The following is a 13,407-nucleotide window of genomic DNA, read 5'->3' on the forward strand; positions in this document are numbered from 1 at the left end:
TGGATTTTTGTTTCAATGCCTGTTTTCAGTTCTTTTGGGAATGTCCCTAGGACTGGAATTGCTGGGTCACATGGCAGTTCTGTTACACTGATTGAGGAAGCACCCAACTGACTTCCACTGCTGTGCCTATTCTTTGTCTGGCATCACCTCAGGCACTGGGATGCAATGATGAGTAAGACATAGTCTCTGCCTGGTTGAATTCATAGCCCAGCTGGAGAGACTGGCATGTGGTAGGGGCAATTACAGGAGTGTGTAACTGTTGACTTTGTTTGCTCAAACCCAACCCTTTAAGAGGCTCTCTCAAGGCAAGGACTCTGACGGTAACAGTGCTATGGGATATTAGAACTCCAGTCTCTTGCAGAATATCAGTGGCCACTGGTCCTCAGAATATGTACCATGTCCCATAGAAGCTGAGGAAGGACTGTGACACAGTCAAGAATTGCTTTGGGGCTTGGAGTAGGCATAGAAACAGGGAACAAAAGGTAGTGCCATTGATTTATTACAAAGCATACTTGTAGGCAGAAGAGAGGAAGGCACTAGGAATAGTCATTGTTAACAGGTACTGAGTGCTTATCAAGTGTCAGATGCTGTTCAAAATACTTTCATTTAAGCCTCATGAGAATCCAGTGAGGTAGACAAAATATCAGCATTTTAGAGATAATGACATGGAGCCACAGGGTTTCAGTGGCTTGCTCCAGATCACACAGGGTGGGGCTGTGTGATTGACTGGAGGGTTAGCAATCTCTGACCATTTGCTTCTGGTCAACCAGGTGAGTGGGGAGAAGGTAGTGGAGTTGAGAGAAGCAAATGGGGTGGTTGGTGAGAGGATTGAACTGACGTAACTGGGGTACTCACAGGTTCAAGAGTTTCAATTATTATCCTAGATTGGACTGTCGTTTTGTGGTCATTAGACTGAAATTGATTTTTAAATGCCAGAATATTATCTTGCCACCTAAGCATGATCATCAGAGCTGTGGGATCTGGCCAAGATTTAACCTGAGCGAAAGAGAGAGGGCAGGGGAGAGGGGAAAGAATGAATGCACAGAATAAGTTTGAAGGGACCATAGGAGAAAGTTAAATAGAATAAACTGTCAAGCCCTGCTCATGCACAAAGGGGTGATTTACATTCTGGGAGCCTCGCACATAACCAGGAAGAATGAAAGAGTCAGCAAACATTTGCTGAGCAATTGAATGAATGACGTGCACAGTACTCAAAGGTGCAGGTGCATCTCAGAGAAGAGACACAGTGCCAGAACTTGACACTGCTTGACATTTTAAATTGTATTTAGTTATTTGTACCTGCCTCATTTCAGAAAGATTGGAAGAAGTGCCGTCTCACATCATCTTCACTTCATTGCTCGGTGTTGTATTTCTAGATTACAAAACTGGAGCACATTCAGTGGCAAAATTCATGGGATTATATTAAGGGCCTGGTAAACTGGGAACTTTTAAGTTAATCACATCTGCAGAATTAGGTGCCCCTGCTCAGAAACTGCAGTTTCCAGTCAAGAAGAATTAGCTTTCATATCTCATTACTTAATAAATTAAAAGTTTTCCCCACTTGAGGTGTTGAATCTTATGGTTATCTATAGGGCTGCTATTTTCAGGTGACTTACTAACTGTGACTTCAGGAAATAAGCTGCCTCATAGAAATAATGAGAGTTGATTTCTATGAGCACCTTCTGTGTGCTGCTGCTGTGCTGGGTGAATTCTTTACACTATCTTATTTAATCTTGAGGTGGATACTATGATGATTCCAGCTTATAGGTAAAGGAAATGGAAGCGTATTCTCTCTATTTGGAGAAGACTCACAAATTTAATCTTGGACTCAGCTTTCTCCTCTCTGTGTTCAACACCTTATTTGATCTCTCTGCTTGGATATCTCACAGGCATCTCAAATATAATGTGTCCAAAATCCAGCCTCTGATCTGTCTCCCGAATCTGGTCTTGTTTTCTTTGGGAATGGCAGTAACATCTATCCAGTTTCAAAAGCCAGAAAAAGAGGAGTCATCTTTGGTTCCCTTTTCTTGCTGACCCAGCCTTTTACAGTTTTTTTTTTGGTCAATTTAACCAATGAAATATTGCTAAAATGTCCCACTTTTCATCTCTACCACCACCACTACCACCACCCTTGTGCAAATTATCACCATCTCTGGCTTAGACACCTGCAACGGCCTCCTTTCTGGCCTGTAGGTCTCCATTCTGGTCCTCTCCAATTCATCCTTTGTGCTATAGCTCCAGTGATCCTTACGGAATGCTGTTCTGATCAGATCAGAACTCTGCCTAAGACCCTTCAAAGGCTTCCTATTGCTCTTAGGATGAAGAAAAACTGTCCTGGTTCCTCTAGGATCATCTCTGTCTTTCTCAGGCTTTCTCAGTCTCTCTCTTTCTCAGTCTTAATCTCTCTCTCTCTCTCTCATCTTTCTCTTTCATTTTCTCCTACTACCCCAACCCCATACTTTAGCCTTCATTTCTTACTCACCCTTCTAGGTCCTCACCCTCCCCAGCCCCAGCTGCACACATGGCTTTCTGCAGGAAGACTTTCCTTCCCTCCTTTGCCTGGTTATCTCCTACTCATTCATCAGGTCTCAGCTCTTATATCACTTCCTCAGGGAAGCCCTCCCTGACCACTCCCCAAATCACCAAATCTTCTTTCCGGTTCTTGTTTCACTGTATCCCCCTTCTTTGTAGCAGTACAGTTATATATTTAGGCTGGCCTGTGATCAGTGTCTGTTTTTCCCAGGAGAGCAGACACAATGTTTTTTGTTTTTTTTTTAAATTCACAATTTTATCACTGGTGCCAAAACTTGGCACATAATATATACTCAATAAATATTAGTTGTCTAAGGGCAAGAGCTAGCAGTGAATAGGGGAGCGAGGAGGGGAGCTCAGTGTCATATATCCTCTGAGCCTCCCTTTCCTCATCTGTGATATGAAACTAAATGGCCTTTCTATCCCTAAATTTCTATCATGTTCTTATTTCTCATCTGAATAAAATTTAAGTCTGAACTATGTTTGGATATAATGAAGACTTCATCCAGCAAAAAACTCTCTCTTTCTGTCTATTATAATATTAGATTTGAGAAATAAACACTTTCAGTTTAAGTTTGGTTTTTGTGAAAACAAAGTTCCAAGACATTTATAACTTTAGAAGAGTTTGTAGCAGCAGTGTTTTATTCCAATGATTGTTGACATCTCATTCACCAGTAATTAACTCAAATAATATATTTGGGGAGACAGAAAGTCTTATCATTTAATAGGCTCATGAGAAAACTGGAAAAGAAAACAGCAAGGTCTATTTCTCAAGCGGTTTCGTAAATTACCTGAGGAACAAGATTGTGCTTCGGTGCACCTCAATGATTAAAGTAAGAAATCACTCTTTTGTTTTTTGAGACGGAGTTTCGCTTTGCTGCCCAGGCTGGAGTGCAGTGGTGTGATCGTGGCTCACTGCAACTTCTGCCCCCCAACCAGGTTCAAGTGATCCTCCCACCTCAGCCTCCTAAGTAGCTGGGATTACAGGCTCTCAGCACAACATCCAGCTAATTTTTGTATTTTTAGTAGAGATGGGGTTTTGCCACGTTGGCCAGGCTGGTCTCAAACTCCTGGCCTCAAGTGATTCACCTGCCTCAGCCTCTCAAAGTGCTGGAATTACAGGCGTGAGCCACTGTGCCCAGCCAGAAATCACTCTTTAAGTCAGTGTATTAGTCTGTTCTCATGCTGCTAATAAAGACATACCTGAGACTGGGTAATTTATAAAGGAAAGACGTTTAATTGATTCACAGTTCTGCAGGGCTGGGGAGGCCTCAGAAGACTTAACAATCGTGGTGGAGGGAGAAACAAACACGTACTTTTTCACATGGTGACAGCAAGGAGAAGTGCTGAGCAAGAGGGGGGAAAGCCCCTTATAAGACCATGAGATTTCGTGAGAACTCACTCACTGTCATAAGAACAGCATGAGGGTAACTTCCCCCATGATTCAGTTACCTCCCACCACACGTGGGGATTATGGGAACTACAATCCAAGATGAGATTTGGTGGGGACACAGCCAAACCATATCAATCAGGAAACCCACAAAAGTAAACAGGAGGACAATATCGCTGTTGGCTGAAGGGTTTGTCTTTCAGTTTTAGTTTTGTAATTGTACTATTGAGCAGCAGTAGCCATCAGCTGTGACTCAGAGGAGACTAGAAGTTTCTAAGATGACATCAGATAGTTTTGTCCTGCTTTGATGTAGAGCAATAAGGCAGTCAAGCTCAAAGAAATAATAGTAGCTGTCATTGATTGAGGGCTCACTTTGTGCTCAGGGCAATGTTAATCGCTTATGTCTTAGTTAATTCTCTCCCAAACCCAGGGAGTAGGTATTATTATTCCCCCATTTTACAGATGAGACCCGTGAGGCTAAGCAAATGTAAGTAATTTGCCTAAGTTACACAAGTGGCCAGTGTCAGAGGGAAGTTTTGAACCCAGTCAGTTTGATTCTAGATTTTGTGCTCCGTATCCTTCCCTACACCACCAGCCACACCTCCTCCCATGGAAGTGAAGACAGGGAAGCTCAGAGCGGAGCTGTAACTTGCACGAGCCCCACAGGCAAATGGTGCAGAGCCGGGACTAATGCCGGGTTCCTGGAGTCAAGCCCACTCTGCATCATGGGAAGTGCCCCTGGCAGAGGCGCTGATGGGTATGGGATAGCCCAGGAACAGTGTGTCCTCATTGACTCTGCTTCAAGTTCAGTTTCTGGATGACTGGAGGGCTGGCGTGACCAGGCCCCCACTGGTCTGTGGCACTTTCTCAGCAGCAGAGCGACGCCCACCTGGAGAAGCAGCCCACTCAGAGGCCCTTGGCACCATGGGTCTCTCCCACCCACCGCTCTCCAGCCTCCATTTCCCACCTGTGCTCTTGTCTTTGGGTTCAAGAGGGAAAAACATCAAATTTGGATTCAATTCTCTTGAATAAGATGTTTAAAAGAAAACAAAACAACCAACCTCAGGCTGCTCCAAGAGAGACGTCCGTACCTGAATGCTAGATTTCTCATAAGGAATCAAGTCTGATTCCATGATAACTGCCACTGATTTCAGAAAATCATTTCTTATGCTTTGACTTTTTATGTATTAGTAATTGGAGAAAGTTTTTAGCAAGACTGTAGAGATGAGATGATACACTTTCACTGATATTGGCTTGGAAACTGTGTTTACTGAAATGGCTTAATATACCTTGGAAACTCCTTTCCATGTCATCCTGTGTAGCCTGAAAACTTACAGTTAATGGACCTTTCTGTGCCTCAGTTTCACCATATATAAAGTGAGGATAATCTCAGTGCTTGCCTCATGTTGTTGTCGGAAGGATCACGTGAACTAATGTTTGCAGAGTGTTTGGGGCTCATTAGGTGGAGCCCTTAATAATTGTGAGCTCCTGATATTTTCTCCTGAGTTCTAATGATGTTCAGATTCTTTTTTCTCCTGAGCTCTAATGATGTACATCATTCAGGAGTGAGTTATTTCCAAAATCTTGATTAAGAGATACATTAGAGGGGTGATGTGAAGTCAAATGGACCAAAATTCATGTCCTGGGCCACCCACTGACCTGCTGAGTGCCTCTGGGCAATTACTTAACCTCTCTCAGCCTTCATTTTCTCATCTGTTAAATAATAACAATAATATAAAATAATAAAAATAATTTGTTAATAATAGTAATAAAATAATAAATAATAATTTATTAATAATATTAATAAAATAATATATAATAAAATAATAACATTGCCCTCATAGGGCTGCAGAGACAATTAAATGATGGTATCTATACAGACCTTAGCACAAGTCTGGGCACCTAATAAGGGCCTAATAAATATTTTCATTAAGACTCTATTGAGCACATTTATAGGTTTTGTTAAAGAAAAAGCCAAGGTCCTATGTTCTTGTGAAGACTGCATCCTATTATAAGGCAAAAACAACAACAACAACAAAAGAACCACTGCTTGAAAAAGCCCTGAATGCTTTCTCACTACTGCAGCTGGTTATGCAAGCTCACCTAAGCCCACAGAGTCTCAGAAGGCCACTCCCCAGTGCCATTTATATTTTTACAATCACCATTCACACTAGGATGGCTCTTAAGACAAATGGAGTCCTGACTCCTGGACACAAATAATGATTTGTCATAGTGTTACTTTTTATTCATGAATTATTCCTCTCCTCCTCCTCTGTCATCTTCTGTTCCCAAGGTTAATTCATTCCCTCATCAAGGATTTACTGAGCACTTCTTTGTGCCACTCCCTGTGCAAGGCATTTGAGGAGCAGTGGCAGCCAAACTAAGGGGTTTGCTTCTGTGTTTTATAAACAGTCGGTGTTTAATAAATGATGGACACTCTGTGTTTCTTTTTTTTTTTTAAATTTTAACTCGTGCACAGATATTCTCCAAAACGAAGTAAAGGGAGAAAGTTCATTTGTCAAAAATTAACCTAATTAAATATTTGCCTTCAGGGGGCTCTATATTGGATAGATGGGAACGAAAAGAGTGGCAGTTGTGATGGGGCAAGAGAAAGAGACAAGGCTGAATCTGTCTACCACTGAGGGAGAGCTGGGGCTTTGCATGTGCCATCCCAATGTGTCCTTTCAACCATCCTGTGAAAGAGAGGTATGATTAATTACTCCTACTTTTTCAATAGAGAAACTGAGGCTCAGGAAGTTTACCTATCTTGCTCAACTGGTTCAAATCCAGCTCTTGTGACTTGAAAGCCTCTAACAAGCTCTTGATCATTCCCCTACAGGATGCTGCATCATGTAGAGAGAGAACGGAGAGAAAAGGGCCTGCCGTAGTTGGCCTGCATGCTGACATGGGGACCTGCTGCACCTGCGCGGGTCACTTGAGAGTGAGGCTCTACCCACTCCCCTATTTCAGTCTGTACTCCTTCTCAGACAGCTCACAATGCTAGTGCCTGGGACCCAGGCCCACTGACCCTCTCCAGGCCCGCCTGACGCCCTCACCCTGTGCCTGGGCTCACTCATCCTTCCCATTCTTGGCTTCCATGCTTTTGCAGCTGTCAAAGGAGTTGGAACTACAAAGCATGGTGAACTTCCCCATAGAAAGAGAAGAACAGTCGACTTTGGCAGTCTCTTGGTAGCGTATCATTTATTAACTCACTGCATGGCTGTTAACACAGTAATCATAGCTGGCACTTGTTGACCATACAGTCTGGGCTTCATAATCCTCATGGTGTCCTTGTGTATTGGGCTGACACCCTTATCATTCTCCTCTTATAAATGAAAAAATGGAGGCTTAGAAAAATCAATTAATTTACACAATGAAAAGGAGCTCAGCCTCATTAGTGCTCAGGAAATGCAAATTCAAACTTCAATAAGATCCCTTTTGCATGGATCAGAATGGCAAAATTAGTAAATTGGACAATATCTGCTCTTGATGAGAATGTGGAGCAACAGAAACTCGTACACTCTCTTAATGAGGGCATAACTCACCACTTTGGAGGACAATTTACCAGTATTTAAGTGAGGCGAGAAAGGGCCCACCTTAGGATTCACCAGTCCCACTCCCCTGTGCTGAAGGCATGTGCCCTGGAGGAGCTGTCACACGTGCCACGAGGAAACCGGCACAGAAATGCCTATGACAGTGTTGTTTGTGATAGCAAAAGAATGGAAACAATCTAAATGTTTATTAAACAAGAGAATGCCAACATAGATTGTGGTATGGCTATTACCATGGAATCCTACATAGCAATAAAGTAAATAACCAGAGCTAGGCCTATGAAAACAACTCCCAAACATGTTGACTACAAAAAAGCAGGAATCAAGACAATACATACTATGTTGTGCTTCTATAAGATTTAACCACATACAACAGCAGTCCCCAACCTTTTTGGCACCAGGGACTGGTTTCATGGAAGACAATTTTTCTACAGACTGGGGGTTGGGAGGGATGGTTTCTGGATAAAACTATCCCACTTCAGATCCTCAGGCATTAGATTCTCATAAGGAGCACATAACCTAGATCCCTTGCATGCACAGTTCACAATACGGTTCACACTATGAGAATCTAATGCTGCCGCTGATTTGAGGGAGGTGGAGCTCAGGCAGTAATGCTCGTCTGCTGCTCACCTCCTGCTGTGCACCAGTTCATGGCCCAAGGGTTGGAGACCCCTGACATACAAAACAATGGGGGGAGGGGTAGCATTAGGAGATAAACCTAATGTTAAATGATGAGTTAATGGGTGCAGCACACCAACATGGCACATGTATACATATGTAACAAACCTGCATGTTGTGCACATGTACCCTAAAACTTAAAGTATAATTTAAAAAAAAAGAAATATGTATATACATAGCAAAGGTATAGGCTGGGCGCAGTGGCTCATGCCTGTAATCCCAGCACTTTGGGAGGCCATGGCAGGCGGATCACTTGAGGTCAGGAGTTTGAGACCAGCCTGGCCAACATGGTGAAATCCTATCTCTACTAAAAATACAAAAATTAGCTGGGTGTGGTGGGGGAAGCCTATAATCTCAGCTACTCAGGAGGCTGAGGCACAAGAGTCACTTGAACCTAGGAGGCGGAAGTTGCAGAGAGCTGAGATGGAGTCACTGCACTCAAGCCTGGGTGACAGGGCGACTCTGTCTCCAAAAAAAAGAAAAATATATAAATGATGGACACTGGAATAAAACAGCAGATCAGGACACTGGCTACCTTGGGGAAGGAAGGGGCCAATCAGAGGGAGAGAAACACAGGGGACTTCAACTGTATTGGTAAAGTTTTATTTTCCACACTGGGTGATAGGTTCAGAGATGTGATCATGTTAATTTTGATGCTTTTTGTATATTTCAATAACCTCATATTTTAGTTTTAAAAATTTCTGAAGGCCTCATCGTTAGTAAATAGAGGAGCGAAGTTTAGGGCCCACCATGAATACATGGTTCCCTCCCAATCCATCACAGTACCTAGGGGAGGAGGGAGGCAATGGAAGGGGAATATGGAAAAAGAATGTTACTCATTCCACCTATTCTTTCTGCAGACCTTAAAAATGCAATTGTTTAGTGACAAATCTTTCACTGTATAGTGAGGCAGCCTTGAAAACTATGGTATTAAATATTAATAGCTTGAATCATGTTTTTCTGTTGCTTTATATTATTATTTAGACCTAACTTTCCATAAAAATATTGTGACAAAATCTAATAAAAGCAACAAAGGGATTTCCACATTCATTTCAAATGTCTTTATTGATGCAGAATCCTATAGCTATTTTATTCTCCCGAACAGATCTATCAAATAGATAATGACCTGTGCTCTCCATTTAAAGCAGCCTTACACTAAAATGTTCTACAAAGTTTGTCCCTATTTTGTTGAGAGTTCTCACTAACTTTATGAATTTGAGAACTGAACAGGAACGCCTTCACTTCCTCCCTTATCTGAATATTAATAAATATCCATTGAATACCCATCAATTGCATGGTACTCTGCTAGATGCTGGTGAAATAATAGTGAACCAGACAGGCCCTGTCCTGAAGAAGCTTTCAGTTTCCTAGAGGAGACAGACAAGTAGAACAGGTATTATAAGGCAACGAGATAAGGCACGGTGATGGGTGTATGCTGGGCCTCCTACGGAGGAGCATGTCAGATCTGGGTAAGACTCTTAGTGGGGTGCTATTACAGCTAAATACCAAAGGATGAGTGGGAATTGACTTCTGGGTAAGAAAGCAATTTAAATATTTCTTTCGACAGGATTCAGTAGTCTTATTGTAGACTTTCCATTGTCAACCAAAGCAGAGGAGAGAAATAAATATTTTAAAGTATCTCTTAACCTGAGAAAAAAGAGCTGTAGTTTGATTGAACCAGAAGGATTTTCTTCAGATGCAGCTCACCATCCTTTCTCTTTGTGCTCAAAACAAATCACAACTGGGTAAACTGAATTTCTACTACCCTTTGTTAAATGTGCAAATTTACTCCTAAGTGAGTATGCTGGGGGCAGATGCACCTGCAAGGAGAGCATAATCGCCCTGATTTTATTCCATCTTTTAAAAATCCCTCTTGACCTAGTTACCTAGGAGAAGAAATCGAAGCTTAGTTTCTCTGCACACACAGAAGGATCATACCATAGACTAGGAAGTGTAGGGGAAGGAAGGTATTAAGGCAGCCTCTTTCAGCCATGCTGATTCCATTTAATTCCCTCAAATCTCGCATTCATCATTGTGATTGGATAATTTGCCTTGGACTTATTTTAAACTTGAGCATCTAATTTGATTAGGTGGGTTTTCCAAGACCAGATTTCCAAAAGTTGCTGAAGAGACATGGCCAGGAACTCATGCTCTCAAATGAAAACCAACCTCCTAGAATCCCAATCCCACTAGTTAGAAGGAGATACAAATAAATCAAATAATAAGGTATAAAATGAAGATCTCAATGTTTATTAATTACAATAAAAAGTAAAATCACAGAACTATTTTAAAACTAATGTAACCATTTTTTTTAAAAAAGAAACTATTTAAACAAGAAAATAATTTTTAAAAATTCTAAGTAAGAAATCTAGTACAAGCAAAGATGACATTTTAAAGTATCATCAATGAATTTCCACACAGCCTTTCCATCACAATAATATAAATTTATACCTTCAATCTTATGCAGCAACAAAGACACAGTGAGAAAGACAGCAATTGCTTCTGAAAGAAAATCAAAGAAGCCTATAGTGGTGATTTTTTTCTAAAGGATCCTAGGGAGTTGAATAAGGCCTGCTTCTCCATGGGTTGACAATGTTTGGCTGTGAAGGGAATGGCAGCCTCCTTTCCTCTGATTTTACCTTTGAAGAGAATGAAAGGAACTCACTGTAACATTCTCCCTCACAAAGAGATGCAGAATTCAAACCTAACCCCCAAGAAATGCTATAATCAAAGTAAACACTAATCCTGCTCCTATAAATGTCATTAATAGCATGTTATAGCATTGAATCACATTTCTTTCTCTTGCTAATCTTTCCCTGAATTTTTAACAAAATCATCCTAGATTAGAAGAATAATTCTGGTAGTCTGAAAATGACAAAAATGTTGAGACTTTGGGCTAGATAGTCCTGTTAAAGACACAACATTCAATAATGAAAGAACATGGCATGTAGCACAGAGGGCTTTGCCATTCAAGCCCTCATTATCCAAATCCCTGCAGGAACAGGATTTATGCAGGGAATAAGAGGTTGTCCAAATGTGAAAAGGTGCAGTGCCTGAATATGTAGAAAACCAAACCGTTGTCAAACTGTGCCTCTCATTAACACAAATGTCTAACCAGGTCCATTAGGTCAACCTCTGGGGTTAAGTCTTGTGCAGATGGCCACGTGTTGAACTGTCTGAAAAGATATCACCGTTAAAAAAAAAATTAAGAGCCCAGCAAAATTGCAAAACTGGCAAAACATGTAGATTTCATGAAGTCAGTGGAAGTGATATTAGGGAGATGCTAAAATTACAGCAAAGCTGTTGTCAAATGAGGATCTGAGAGAGCAGGACCAGAAGACAACTGAAGAAAGAAAATTGACAAGGATGATGATACGAGGCACTTCAGAAAAGAAAGATCTGCATGTCAAAAGACAGAGAAAACTGATGAAGTGCTCAAATACTTTTGCAAAAATGACTGTATCTGTAATATTATTCCCAAAACTAACTGTGAAATAATCAGATACTATCAAAGAATTTTTCTGAAGGATTATATCCCCTAAAGCAACATTTTATTCATTTTTCATTTATTCTAAATTTTAGAACACCGTTGTATTTACAAAATGAAGATTCATTTCTCCAGATAAGGTCCTAATTCATTTGTAAATTTTGACCATGAAATTATACTCCCTGTCTTAAGTAGTTCCCTCTGTATGTTATCAGCCTCCTTAGTGCGACTTGCTCATAGTTGATTCTCCAAGGCTGTATTGAATGTTTCCTAACATCTTAAAGAATGACTCTCTAGCAAGCCCAAGGCCTTCTACAATCTGGAAGGCTTATCTAAATGTTCTGCTTTGATCAATCTTCCCTTGGCTCAATTGTCCTTGAGTCACTGTGAAGCCTCTGACCTTGGTCTCTTCAACCCTTATGAGGAGAGATGCTAATTTCATATGCTGTCATGCAGGAAGACTTTTCTTGCCTACAGTCCCTTACCGACAGCACACACTTCAAGGGTGGGCCTGTTTCCTGGTCCCTGCTGTGGCATCTTCTTTTGTCACTCTGGATTTCAGTGTGGCGACTTCTCCCTTATAGGGTGCACGCTCCACAGGGGTAGGTGTGCAAGTCTGAAAGAGAACATTTCATTTCTCTCTTGTGGTTTATTTTCTTGAGTTCAAAGTTAAGTGTAGCTCCCTTTATGAATTGCGAGAGCTTTAAAAAAAGAATCTTGTAAATTTATCACGTGCCTCCCCATCCCCTTGGCCTTTCACGGAAATTCCTGGCAACCTTGAGAATCTGGATTGTCCCACTTTTTGTGGGTATTAATCTGCATCAGACAGAGGCCCAGGGACACTCACTGGGGCCTCTGCCATATCCTCACGCCCTTCTGAGTCCCACAACTGTCTCCTGCTGTCCCTTCCAACATCCGACCTTTTCTTCTAGTTTCAGTCCTACTCACCTGAGTTTGCAGTGCTTCTTTGTACCTCTCCTAACACTCTCAGAGCAGTTGCTTTAGATTCTAGCAATTGGGTACGCTTTCCACTTTCCTGTCTCTGTGCATTATGGATCTTCCACAGAATCTCACCTCGTTGGTGACTGACTATGCAGCAGAACCCTCTGCTGGATTCAGCAAGAGCTGTCAGTGCTTGAGCAGAGTTTTGAAATCACACACACACACACATACACACACACACACACACACACACACACAAATAACAAATTATTGTGGGTCTCATTTTGACCACCCAAACTAATACATTGTAGTGATCAACAGTGTGACCTTTGAAGTGAGACAGATCTAAGTTAGAATTCTCCATTTGCCATTTACTACGTGTAGGAAACTGACAAGTTAATTAATGCCTCCAGGCCTACTTCCTCATCCATGAAATGGGGGAAATAAACCTATCTCTCAGATAGTGGAGAATTTCCAGAGCCAAAGCATTTTCTTCATTCATTCAGCAGATATTTACTGAGCTCACACAGCCCCAGAGAGTACACCAAACACCGAGGATCCAACACAGAACAAGGCCCACAGCTCCTGCAGCCACAGAACTTGAAGCACTGCATCGGGTGTGCACTGAGTGCTCAGGAAATCGGGGGACTCCTGCCCTTCCCTCACCAGGCCAAGCCTCTGCTCACTTTCTGTATCTGTCTAAATGCTTTGCTGGACTTCCATTTTGGCTCACTGTCTACTCAGTCTTTGAGCCCTGTTGTCATCTTGAGGAACACAGACACCAGGAAATGAAGGGCCAGCCTCCCATTTCTACCACCTTGGACCAC

General features: G+C 41.7%; 1 protein-coding gene across 3 annotated transcripts in view; it reads right to left on the bottom strand.

The window, feature by feature from the left end:
• Nucleotides 1–10,380: 10,380 nt before the first annotated feature.
• DPYS (dihydropyrimidinase) overlaps nucleotides 10,381–13,407 on the bottom strand; it is an 88,634-nt gene continuing 85,607 nt past the window's right edge. For all 3 annotated transcript variants that reach the window (XR_010113004.1, XM_055116848.2, XM_063606870.1), the window contains 2 exons: nucleotides 12,124–12,254; nucleotides 10,381–10,790 (listed from right to left, as the gene is read on the bottom strand). The gene's annotated coding sequence lies outside the window, so the exon portion shown is untranslated. The remainder of the gene's footprint in view (nucleotides 10,791–12,123; nucleotides 12,255–13,407) is intronic.

Source organism: Pan paniscus, chromosome 7 (genome assembly GCF_029289425.2).
Source record: "Pan paniscus chromosome 7, NHGRI_mPanPan1-v2.0_pri, whole genome shotgun sequence".
Lineage (NCBI taxonomy): Eukaryota > Metazoa > Chordata > Mammalia > Primates > Hominidae > Pan > Pan paniscus.